Raw genomic sequence first — 10,405 nt, 5'->3', positions numbered from 1 at the left:
ACTGAGAGATATACACCCCCGTCTCCTCGTATACAAGGAGCGTTTATCCCATATAAAGAAATTAGATCAAATAGAAATGACCCAAAATGGATGAATAATAGGCTCAAGTATCTACTAGGGCATAAGAAAGGAATTTATAGGCGTATCAAAAGAGGTGAGGGTCATCTTATGAATCAGTATATTGACATTAAGAGGGACATTAAAAAGGGGATAAGAAAAGCTAAAAGGGACTATGAAATTAAAGTTGCTAGGGATTCTAAAACTAACCCAAAAAGTTTTTTCCAGGTCTATAGAACAAAAGTTAGAGATAAGATAGGTCCCCTTAAAAATAACTATGGGCACCTTACTGACAAAGAGAATGAAATGTGCTTGATTTTAAATAATTATTTTCTCTCAGTTTTTACACAGGAAGACACTAACAATATTCCAGTAATTAATTTTTACAGTGGGCTAGAAGAAGATAAATTATGTAACATCACAGTCACGAGTGAGATGGTTGTGAAGCAGATAGACAGACTGAAGCAAAATAAGTCGCCGGGTCCTGATGAGGTTTTTTCAAGGGTTCTTAAGGAATGCAAAATGGAACTCTGTGAACCATTAACTAATATTTTTAATTTATCTCTTCAAACAGGTGTAGTGTCTGATATGTGGAAGATGGCTAATGTAATTCCTATTTTTAAAACAGGGGACAAGTCGTTACCGTCAAATTATCGCCCAATAAGCCTGACCTCAATTGTAGGCAAATTACTAGAGTCAATTATAGCTGAGATTATAAGAAGCCATCTCGATAAGCATAGCTTGATTAATGATACTCAGCATGGATTCACAAGAGGCCGGTCTTGTCTAACTAATTTATTAACTTTCTTCAGTAAAGCTTTTGAGGCTGTTGACCACAATAAAGAATTTGATATTATTTACTTAGATTTTAGTAAGGCTTTTGATAGAGTTCCGCACCATAGACTGTTAAAGAAAGTGGCAGCTCATGGCATTGGGGGAAAAGTGCTCTCGTGGATCGAGTCATGGCTCACTGACAGGAAGCAGAGAGTGTCCATAAATGGGGTTAAGTCCGAGTGGGGATCTGTAACAAGTGGCGTTCCACAGGGATCAGTCTTGGGCCCGTTGTTGTTTATAATATATATCAATGATCTTGATGAGGGAATTACTAGTGATATGAGCAAATTCGCCGATGACACAAAGATAGGTAGGATAATTGATTCAAACGTAGATGTTATGGAACTTCAGGAGGATTTAAACAAAATCCATTCTTGGTCAGAAAAGTGGCAGATGCAGTTCAATGTAGATAAATGCAAGGTTCTGAAGCTTGGGAGTGCCCATAATCCTAGTACTTATAAGTTAAATGATGTAGAACTTAGCCATACAGATTGCGAAAAGGACTTGGGGGTTATGGTGAGCAGCAACCTTAAACCAAGACAGCAATGCCTAAGCGTACGTAATAAGGCAAATAGATTACTGGGATTTATATCAAGAAGTGTAAGCAACAGAAGTCCAGAGGTCATACTGCAGCTTTATACATCATTAGTAAGGCCTCACCTAGATTATGCAGCTCAGTTCTGGTCTCCGTATTACAAAATGGACATAAATTCGTTAGAAAATATTCAGCGTAGGATGACTAAATTAATACATAGCATTAGAAATCTTCCTTATGAAGAAAGATTGAAGACTCTTAAGTTACATTCACTTGTTAGACGAAGAATGAGGGGAGACCTGATCGAAGTGTATAAGTGGAAGATAGGTATTAATAAAGGGGATATTAATAAGGTCTTGAGGATGTCTCTCCAAGAGAGAACCCGCAGTAATGGATTTAAATTAGATAAGTTTAGATTTAGAAAGGACATAGGAAAGTATTGGTTTGGAAATAGGGTAGTTGATGAGTGGAACAGTCTACCTAGTTGGGTTATTGAGGCTGGGACTTTGGGTAGTTTCAAATCTAGGTTGGATAAGTACATGAGTGGGAGGGGTTGGATTTGAGTGGGACTTTCACATCAGAGCTTATTTCTTGGGTGGCATTGAAAATTGGGCAAATGTTTTGTTAGTGGGATGAATTGTAAAGGACCTGCCTAGTATGGGCCAGCAGGCCTCCTGCAGTGTTCCTCCTTTCTTATGTTCTTATGTTCTTATACACTGAGAGATATACACCCCCGTCTCCTCGTATACATCTGTCAGTGAACATACACTGAGAGATATACACCCCCGTCTCCTCGTATACATCTGTCAGTGAACATACACTGAGAGATATACACCCCCGTCTAATCGTATACACAGATAATTCCACCTCGTCAAAAGATGTTTTCTCAGTATATATCAGCTGAGAATTTGCTTTCATCCCTATTTTAGGGATGAAAGTATTCTTGCCTGGTGGTATTCTTGAGTTCTGGGGGCACTGGTGGCTGGGATACTGGTGGTGGCTGGGATGCTGGTGGTGGCTGGGATGCTGGTGGTGGCTGGGATGCTGGTGGTGGTTTGGTGCTGGTGGTGGCTGGGTTCTAGTGGTGGCTTGGGTTCTGGTGGTGGCTTGGGTTCTAGCGGTGGCTTGGGTTCTAGTGGTGGCTTGGGTTCTGGTAGTGGTTTAGTTCTGGTGGTGGCTGGGTTCTAGTGGTGGCTTGGGTTCTGGTGGTGGGTTGGGTTCTGGTGGTGGCTTGGGTTCTGGTGGTGGCTTGGGTTCTGGTAGTGGTTTAGTTCTGGTTGTGGCTGGGTTCTAGTGGTGGCTTGGGTTCTGGTAGTGGCTTGGGTTCTAGTGGTGGCATGGGTGTTGGTGGTGGCTTGGGTGCTGGTGGTGGTGGTGAGTGGTGATGGTTGGTGGCTAGAGCTCTGGTATACATGTAGTCGACAGATAGACTTTAAACCCCCATCAACCACGTAACCGCTCTGCGTATATACACGAGATATGCAACGTGTCCCTAGACACATAAACAGAACAGTATCAACAAACCACTTGTTCAACTGAACAAACTTTTCTGTTGAACATTGTACTCTGTTAAGAGGAAAGAGGAGGATAAAAGGAAAGAGGAGAATAAGAGAAAAGAGGAGAATAAGGACTTAATAACCAGTGGGATAGACTGGGTTGAGACATGAGAGGCTAACATGGGAGGGTGAGGGAGGAGGAAGGGGAGAAGGAAAGGAGGAGAGGGTGAGAAAGGTGCCAACTGGGTTAAAGGAAGGATGGGGGGATGGGGGTTAAGAAATGGGGAAGTCGTGGGAGAGTGAGGCAGGGTTATCAACCGTCATGAGAGAGAGCAAGTGCAGAGAGAGAGAGAGAGAGAGAGAGAGAGAGAGAGAGAGAGAGAGAGAGAGAGAGAGAGAGAGAGAGAGAGAGAGAGTATATGATAGAACATAGGAAAGACAGATAGTAGAGTACTTGGAAGTCCACACTATCTCCTAATAACTATCTACTACCTAGATTAAGGGCTCTCGTTACTACAAGTACATGTACAAGGTGTACAGTCCTAGCTGACAACAATGACATACTACTATATAGAAAGCCGCTTGTTATGCTGAGCATTTCGAGTAAATTAGGTCAGTTTTGTCCCAGGATGCGACCCACACCAGTCGACTAACACTCAGGTACCTATTTTATATTGATGGGTGAACATAGACAACCGGTGTAAAGAAACACACCCAATGTTTCCTCCTTCGCCGGGAATCGAACCCGGACCCTTGTTGCTTCCTCTCACGAGGAGAGGAAGGAAGGGGAATATGTTATGCCAAACTGAAAAAAATATCTTAGAATTTACTGGAGGGATGGAAGTGGATGGTAAACGTGGACTACATCTACGTCTACTCGCTACGATTACTATCATAACTACTCTTGGTACTCGCAGAGCTGTGTGGTACTCACAGAGCTGTGTGGTACTCATAGAGCTGTTTGTACCAATGTTTCAACTTGTGATAACCAATGTAGTTCATATAACTACCACAATCACCACTACTGTTACTTCTACCACTATCTCTTCCTCTCCCCCTTTCTACATATATCCCTGTCTGTCTTTCTGTCTGTCTGTCTCTCTCTCTCTCTTTCTATATATATATATATATATATATATATATATATATATATATATATATATATATATATATATATATATATATATATATATATATATATATATATATATATATATATATATATGCTTGACAATTCGCAAACAGGCGAAATTATTTACAAACATTGTCTCTACGTCCACAGCAGGACTCGAACCTGCTAACTCTGTATCAGAGTCCACAGTACTTTACCACACAGCTAGACCCGCGATAAATAAGGGCGCTTAGCCGAAGCTAAGCCATGTTTCCCTATACCCCCGGGCACCAAGCTCGTTTTGAAAATTATTTCATCGAATCCTGCCACATGCAGTGGGCAGCGAAAGAGATTTGAAATGCTTAACAATTCGCAAACAGGCGAAAGTACGTACTATGGACTCTGATACAGAGTTAGCAGGTTCGAGTCCTGCTGTGGACGTGGAGACAACGTTTATATATATATATATATATATATATATATATATATATATATATATATATATATATATATATATATATATATATATATATATATATATATATATATATATATATATATATATATATGCAATAAAATCACAGTAAACGTTGTGGGATCTGATAGTGAGGTGCTGGCCGGACCCCTTATATAGCTTCCTTGGATGCTTCACTTTCATAGTTCCTTGATAATGTGAGTAGTCACGAAAGCGCTTGGAATTTCTCTATTCTTTCAAAGTGGTTGTTTTGCATATATATATATATATATATATATATATATATATATATATATATATATATATATATATATATATATTTTTTTTTTTTTTTTTTATTATCACACCGGCCGATTCCCACCAAGGCAGGGTGGCCCGAAAAAGAAAAACTTTCACCATCATTCACTCCATCACTGTCTTGCCAGAAGGGTGCTTTACACTACAGTTTTTAAACTGCAACATTAACACCCCTCCTTCAGAGTGCAGGCACTGTACTTCCCATCTCCAGGACTCAAGTCCGGCCTGCCGGTTTCCCTGAATCCCTTCATAAATGTTACTTTGCTCACACTCCAACAGCACGTCAAGTATTAAAAACCATTTGTCTCCATTCACTCCTATCAAACACGCTCACGCATGCCTGCTGGAAGTCCAAGCCCCTCGCACACAAAACCTCCTTTACCCCCTCCCTCCAACCCTTCCTAGGCCGACCCCTACCCCGCCTTCCTTCCACTACAGACTGATACACTCTTGAAGTCATTCTGTTTCGCTCCATTCTCTCTACATGTCCGAACCACCTCAACAACCCTTCCTCAGCCCTCTGGACAACAGTTTTGGTAATCCCGCACCTCCTCCTAACTTCCAAACTACGAATTCTCTGCATTATATTCACACCACACATTGCCCTCAGACATGACATCTCCACTGCCTCCAGCCTTCTCCTCGCTGCAACATTCATCACCCACGCTTCACACCCATATAAGAGCGTTGGTAAAACTATACTCTCATACATTCCCCTCTTTGCCTCCAAGGACAAAGTTCTTTGTCTCCACAGACTCCTAAGTGCACCACTCACTCTTTTTCCCTCATCAATTCTATGATTCACCTCATCTTTCATAGACCCATCCGCTGACACGTCCACTCCCAAATATCTGAATACGTTCACCTCCTCCATACTCTCTCCCTCCAATCTGATATTCAATCTTTCATCACCTAATCTTTTTGTTATCCTCATAACCTTACTCTTTCCTGTATTCACCTTTAATTTTCTTCTTTTGCACACCCTACCAAATTCATCCACCAATCTCTGCAACTTCTCTTCAGAATCTCCCAAGAGCACAGTGTCATCAGCAAAGAGCAGCTGTGACAACTCCCACTTTGTGTGTGATTCTTTATCTTTTAACTCCACGCCTCTTGCCAAGACCCTCGCATTTACTTCTCTTACAACCCCATCTATAAATATATTAAACAACCACGGTGACATCACACATCCTTGTCTAAGGCCTACTTTTACTGGGAAAAAATTTCCCTCTTTCCTACATACTCTAACTTGAGCCTCACTATCCTCGTAAAAACTCTTCACTGCTTTCAGTAACCTACCTCCTACACCATACACTTGCAACATCTGCCACATTGCCCCCCTATCCACCCTGTCATACGCCTTTTCCAAATCCATAAATGCCACAAAGACCTCTTTAGCCTTATCTAAATACTGTTCACTTATATGTTTCACTGTAAACACCTGGTCCACACACCCCCTACCTTTCCTAAAGCCTCCTTGTTCATCTGCTATCCTATTCTCCGTCTTACTCTTAATTCTTTCAATTATAACTCTACCATACACTTTACCAGGTACACTCAACAGACTTATCCCCCTATAATTTTTGCACTCTCTTTTATCCCCTTTGCCTTTATACAAAGGAACTATGCATGCTCTCTGCCAATCCCTAGGTACCTTACCCTCTTCCATACATTTATTAAATAATTGCACCAACCACTCCAAAACTATATCCCCACCTGCTTTTAACATTTCTATCTTTATCCCATCAATCCCGGCTGCCTTACCCCCTTTCATTTTACCTACTGCCTCACGAACTTCCCCCACACTCACAACTGGCTCTTCCTCACTCCTACAAGATGTTATTCCTCCTTGCCCTATACACGAAATCACAGCTTCCCTATCTTCATCAACATTTAACAATTCCTCAAAATATTCCTTCCATCTTCCCAATACCTCTACCTCTCCATTTAATAACTCTCCTCTCCTATTTTTAACTGACAAATCCATTTGTTCTCTAGGCTTTCTTAACTTGTTAATCTCACTCCAAAACTTTTTCTTATTTTCAACAAAATTTGTTGATAACATCTCACCCACTCTCTCATTTGCTCTCTTTTTACATTGCTTCACCACTCTCTTAACTTCTCTCTTTTTCTCCATATACTCTTCCCTCCTTGCATCACTTCTACTTTGTAAAAACTTCTCATATGCTAACTTTTTCTCCCTTACTACTCTCTTTACATCATCATTCCACCAATCGCTCCTCTTCCCTCCTGCACCCACTTTCCTGTAACCACAAACTTCTGCTGAACACTCTAACACTACATTTTTAAACCTACCCCATACCTCTTCGACCCCATTGCCTATGCTCTCATTAGCCCATCTATCCTCCAATAGCTGTTTATATCTTACCCTAACTGCCTCCTCTTTTAGTTTATAAACCTTCACCTCTCTCTTCCCTGATGCTTCTATTCTCCTTGTATCCCATCTACCTTTTACTCTCAGTGTATATATATGTATATATATATATATATATATATATATATATATATATATATATATATATATATATATATATATTTAAAAAACAATCTTTACTCACGTTCATGTTGCATCTTCTGCCTCGAAGCTTCATTCCGTTATTTTTAATTATTTACTTATTTTACACTAATTCTTCTTGTTTGAGTGTATCAGAACCATCCAGTAGGTCTTGTTTGAGTGTATCAGAACCATCCAGTAGTTCTTGTTTGAGTGTATCAGAACCATCCAGTAGTTCTTGTTTGAGTGTATCAGAACCATCCAGTAGTTCTTGTTTGAGTGTATCAGAACCATCCAGTAGTTCTTGTTTGAGTGTATCAGAACCATCAGTAGTTCTTGTTTGAGTGTATCAGAACCATAGTAGCTCTTGTTTGAGTTCAGAACCATCCAGTAGTGTATCAGAACCATCCAGTAGTTCTTGTTTGAGTGTATCAGAACCATCCAGTAGTTCTTGTTTGAGTGTATCAGAACCATCCAGTAGTTCTTGTTTGAGTGTATCAGAACCATCCAGTAGCTCTTGTTTGAGTGAATCAGAACCATCCAGTAGTTCTTGTTTGAGTGTATCAGAACCATCCAGTAGTTCTTGTTTGAGTGTATCAGAACCATCCAGTAGTTCTTGTTTGAGTGTATCAGAACCATCCAGTAGTTCTTGTTTGAGTGTATCAGAACCATCCAGTAGCTCTTGTTTGAGTGTATCAGAGCCATCCAGTAGTTCTTGTTTGAGTGTATCAGAACCATCCAATAGTTCTTGTTTCAGTGTATCAGAACCATCCAGTAGTTCTTGCTTGAGTGTATTAGAACCATCCAGTAGTTCTTGTTTGAGTGTATCAGAACCATCCAGTAGTTCTTGTTTGAGTGCATCAGAACCATCCAGTAGGTCTTGTTTGAGTGTATAAGAACCATCCAGTAAGTCTAGTTTGAGTGTATCAGAACCATCCAGTAGGTCTTGTTTGAGTGTATCAGAACCATCCAGTAGTTCTTGTTTGAGTGTATCAGAACCATCCAGTAGTTCTTGTTTGAGTGTATCAGAACCATCCAGTAGTTCTTGTTTGAGTGTATAAGAACCATCCAGTAGGTCTTGTTTGAGTGTATCAGAACCATCCAGTAGGTCTTGTTTGAGTGTATCAGAACCATCCAGTAGTTCTTGTTTGAGTGTATCAGAACCATCCAGTAGTTCTTGTTTGAGTGTATAAGAACCATCCAGTAGTTCTTGTTTGAGTGTATCAGAACCATCCAGTAGTTCTTGTTTGAGTGTATCAGAACCATCCAGTAGTTCTTGTTTGAATGTATCAGAACCATCCAGTAGTTCTTGTTTGAGTGTCTCAGAACCATCCAGTAGTTCTTGTTTGAGTGTATCAGAACCATCCAGTAGGTCTTGTCTGAATGTATCAGAACCATCCAGTAGTTTTTGTTTGAGTGTATAAGAACCATCCAGTAGGTCTTGTTTGAGTGTATCAGAACCATCCAGTAGGTCTTGTTTGAGTGTATCAGAACCATCCAGTAGTTCTTGTTTGAGTGTATCAGAACCATCCAGTAGTTCTTGTTTGAGTGTATAAGGACCATCCAGTAGTTCTTGAATGAGTGTATAAAAACCATCCAGTAGGTCTTGTTTGAGTGTATCAGAACCATCCAGTAGTTCTTGTTTGAGCGTATAAGAACCATCCAGTAGGTCTTGTTTGAGTGTATCAGAACCATCCAGTAGTTCTTGTTTGAGTGTATAAGAACCATCCAGTAGGTCTTGTTTAAGTGTATCAGAACCATCCAGTAGTTCTTGTTTGAGTGTATAAGGACCATCCAGTAGTTCTTGTTTGAGTGTATAAAAATCATCCAGTAGGTCTTGTTTGAGTGTATCAGAACCATCCAGTAGTTCTTGTTTGAGTGTATAAGAACCATCCAGTAGGTCTTGTTTGAGTGTATCAGAACCATCCAGTAGGTCTTGTTTGAGTGTATAAGAACCATCCAGTAGGTCTTGTTTGAGTGTATAAGAACCATCCAGTAGGTCTTGTTTGAGTGTATCAGAACCATCCAGTAGTTCTTGTTTGAGTGTATAAGGACCATCCAGTAGTTCTTGTTTGAGTGTATAAAAACCATCCAGTAGGTCTTGTTTGAGTGTATCAGAACCATCCAGTAGTTCTTGTTTGAGTGTATAAGAACCATCCACTAGGTCTTGTTTGAGTGTATAAGAACCATCCAGTAGGTCTTGTTTGAGTGTATAAGAACCATCCAGTAGGTCTTGTTTGAGTGTATCAGAACCATCCAGTAGTTCTTGTTTGAGTGTGTCAGAACCATCCAGTAGTTCTTGTTTGAGTGTATAAGAACCATCCAGTAGGTCTTGTTTGAGTGTATCAGAACCATCCAGTAGGTCTTGTTTGAGTGTATAAGAACCATCCAGTAGGTCTTGTTTGAGTGTGTCAGAATCATCCAGTATCTTAAAGGTTGGAATGAGATCTCGTGGTGTCTATTTCCTAAAAGAGAAAATGCTGAGTGCTGTCAGTCTTCCCACGGTTTGTTTGTAGTGCTGGAACGAGTTACTCTTCTCTCTACTCTCTCTAGTAAATTTTCGTGTCATTCGTGGTTTTTGCAGAGCAAAACTAGACGGTATATTCAAGGGGTTGGTCTAACATTTCCATTATGGAAAATCAGTGTATTTCCCGGAGTTTTGTGCTCCAGATTTCTGGTTACGAAGCCTAGTACTCTGTTTGCTTTGTTACTGGTGGTTAAGTATTGTTTGGTACCTTTGAGGTCGTTTTGTTTACGATTACTCCAAAGTCCCTTTCTTCTCCTGTTAGTTTGTTGCCAAGTAATTAGTGTTCTTGCTTCATTTTTTTTTTAAATCTAAAAATACATTACTATGAATTTGTCAATGTCGAAATTCATCTTACACTTCTCCGACCACAGCGCCAACCTATCCAGATCACTCTGCATCCTCAATCAGTCAGTCTGATGTGGTAGCTTTTTTTTTTTTCCAAAAAGAAATTTGTGTCATTCACGAATTTTGCGCTATCATAGCTCGAAAGTTTGTTTATGTACTCGATGGAAAGGACTGGACCAAGAACCGTTCCCTGAGGAACTTTACTCTCCGTTC

This window comes from Cherax quadricarinatus, chromosome 51 (assembly GCF_038502225.1).
Source record: "Cherax quadricarinatus isolate ZL_2023a chromosome 51, ASM3850222v1, whole genome shotgun sequence".
Taxonomy (NCBI): domain Eukaryota; kingdom Metazoa; phylum Arthropoda; class Malacostraca; order Decapoda; family Parastacidae; genus Cherax; species Cherax quadricarinatus.
The sequence above is the reverse complement of the archived record's forward strand: the minus strand, read 5'-3'. Positions refer to the sequence as shown.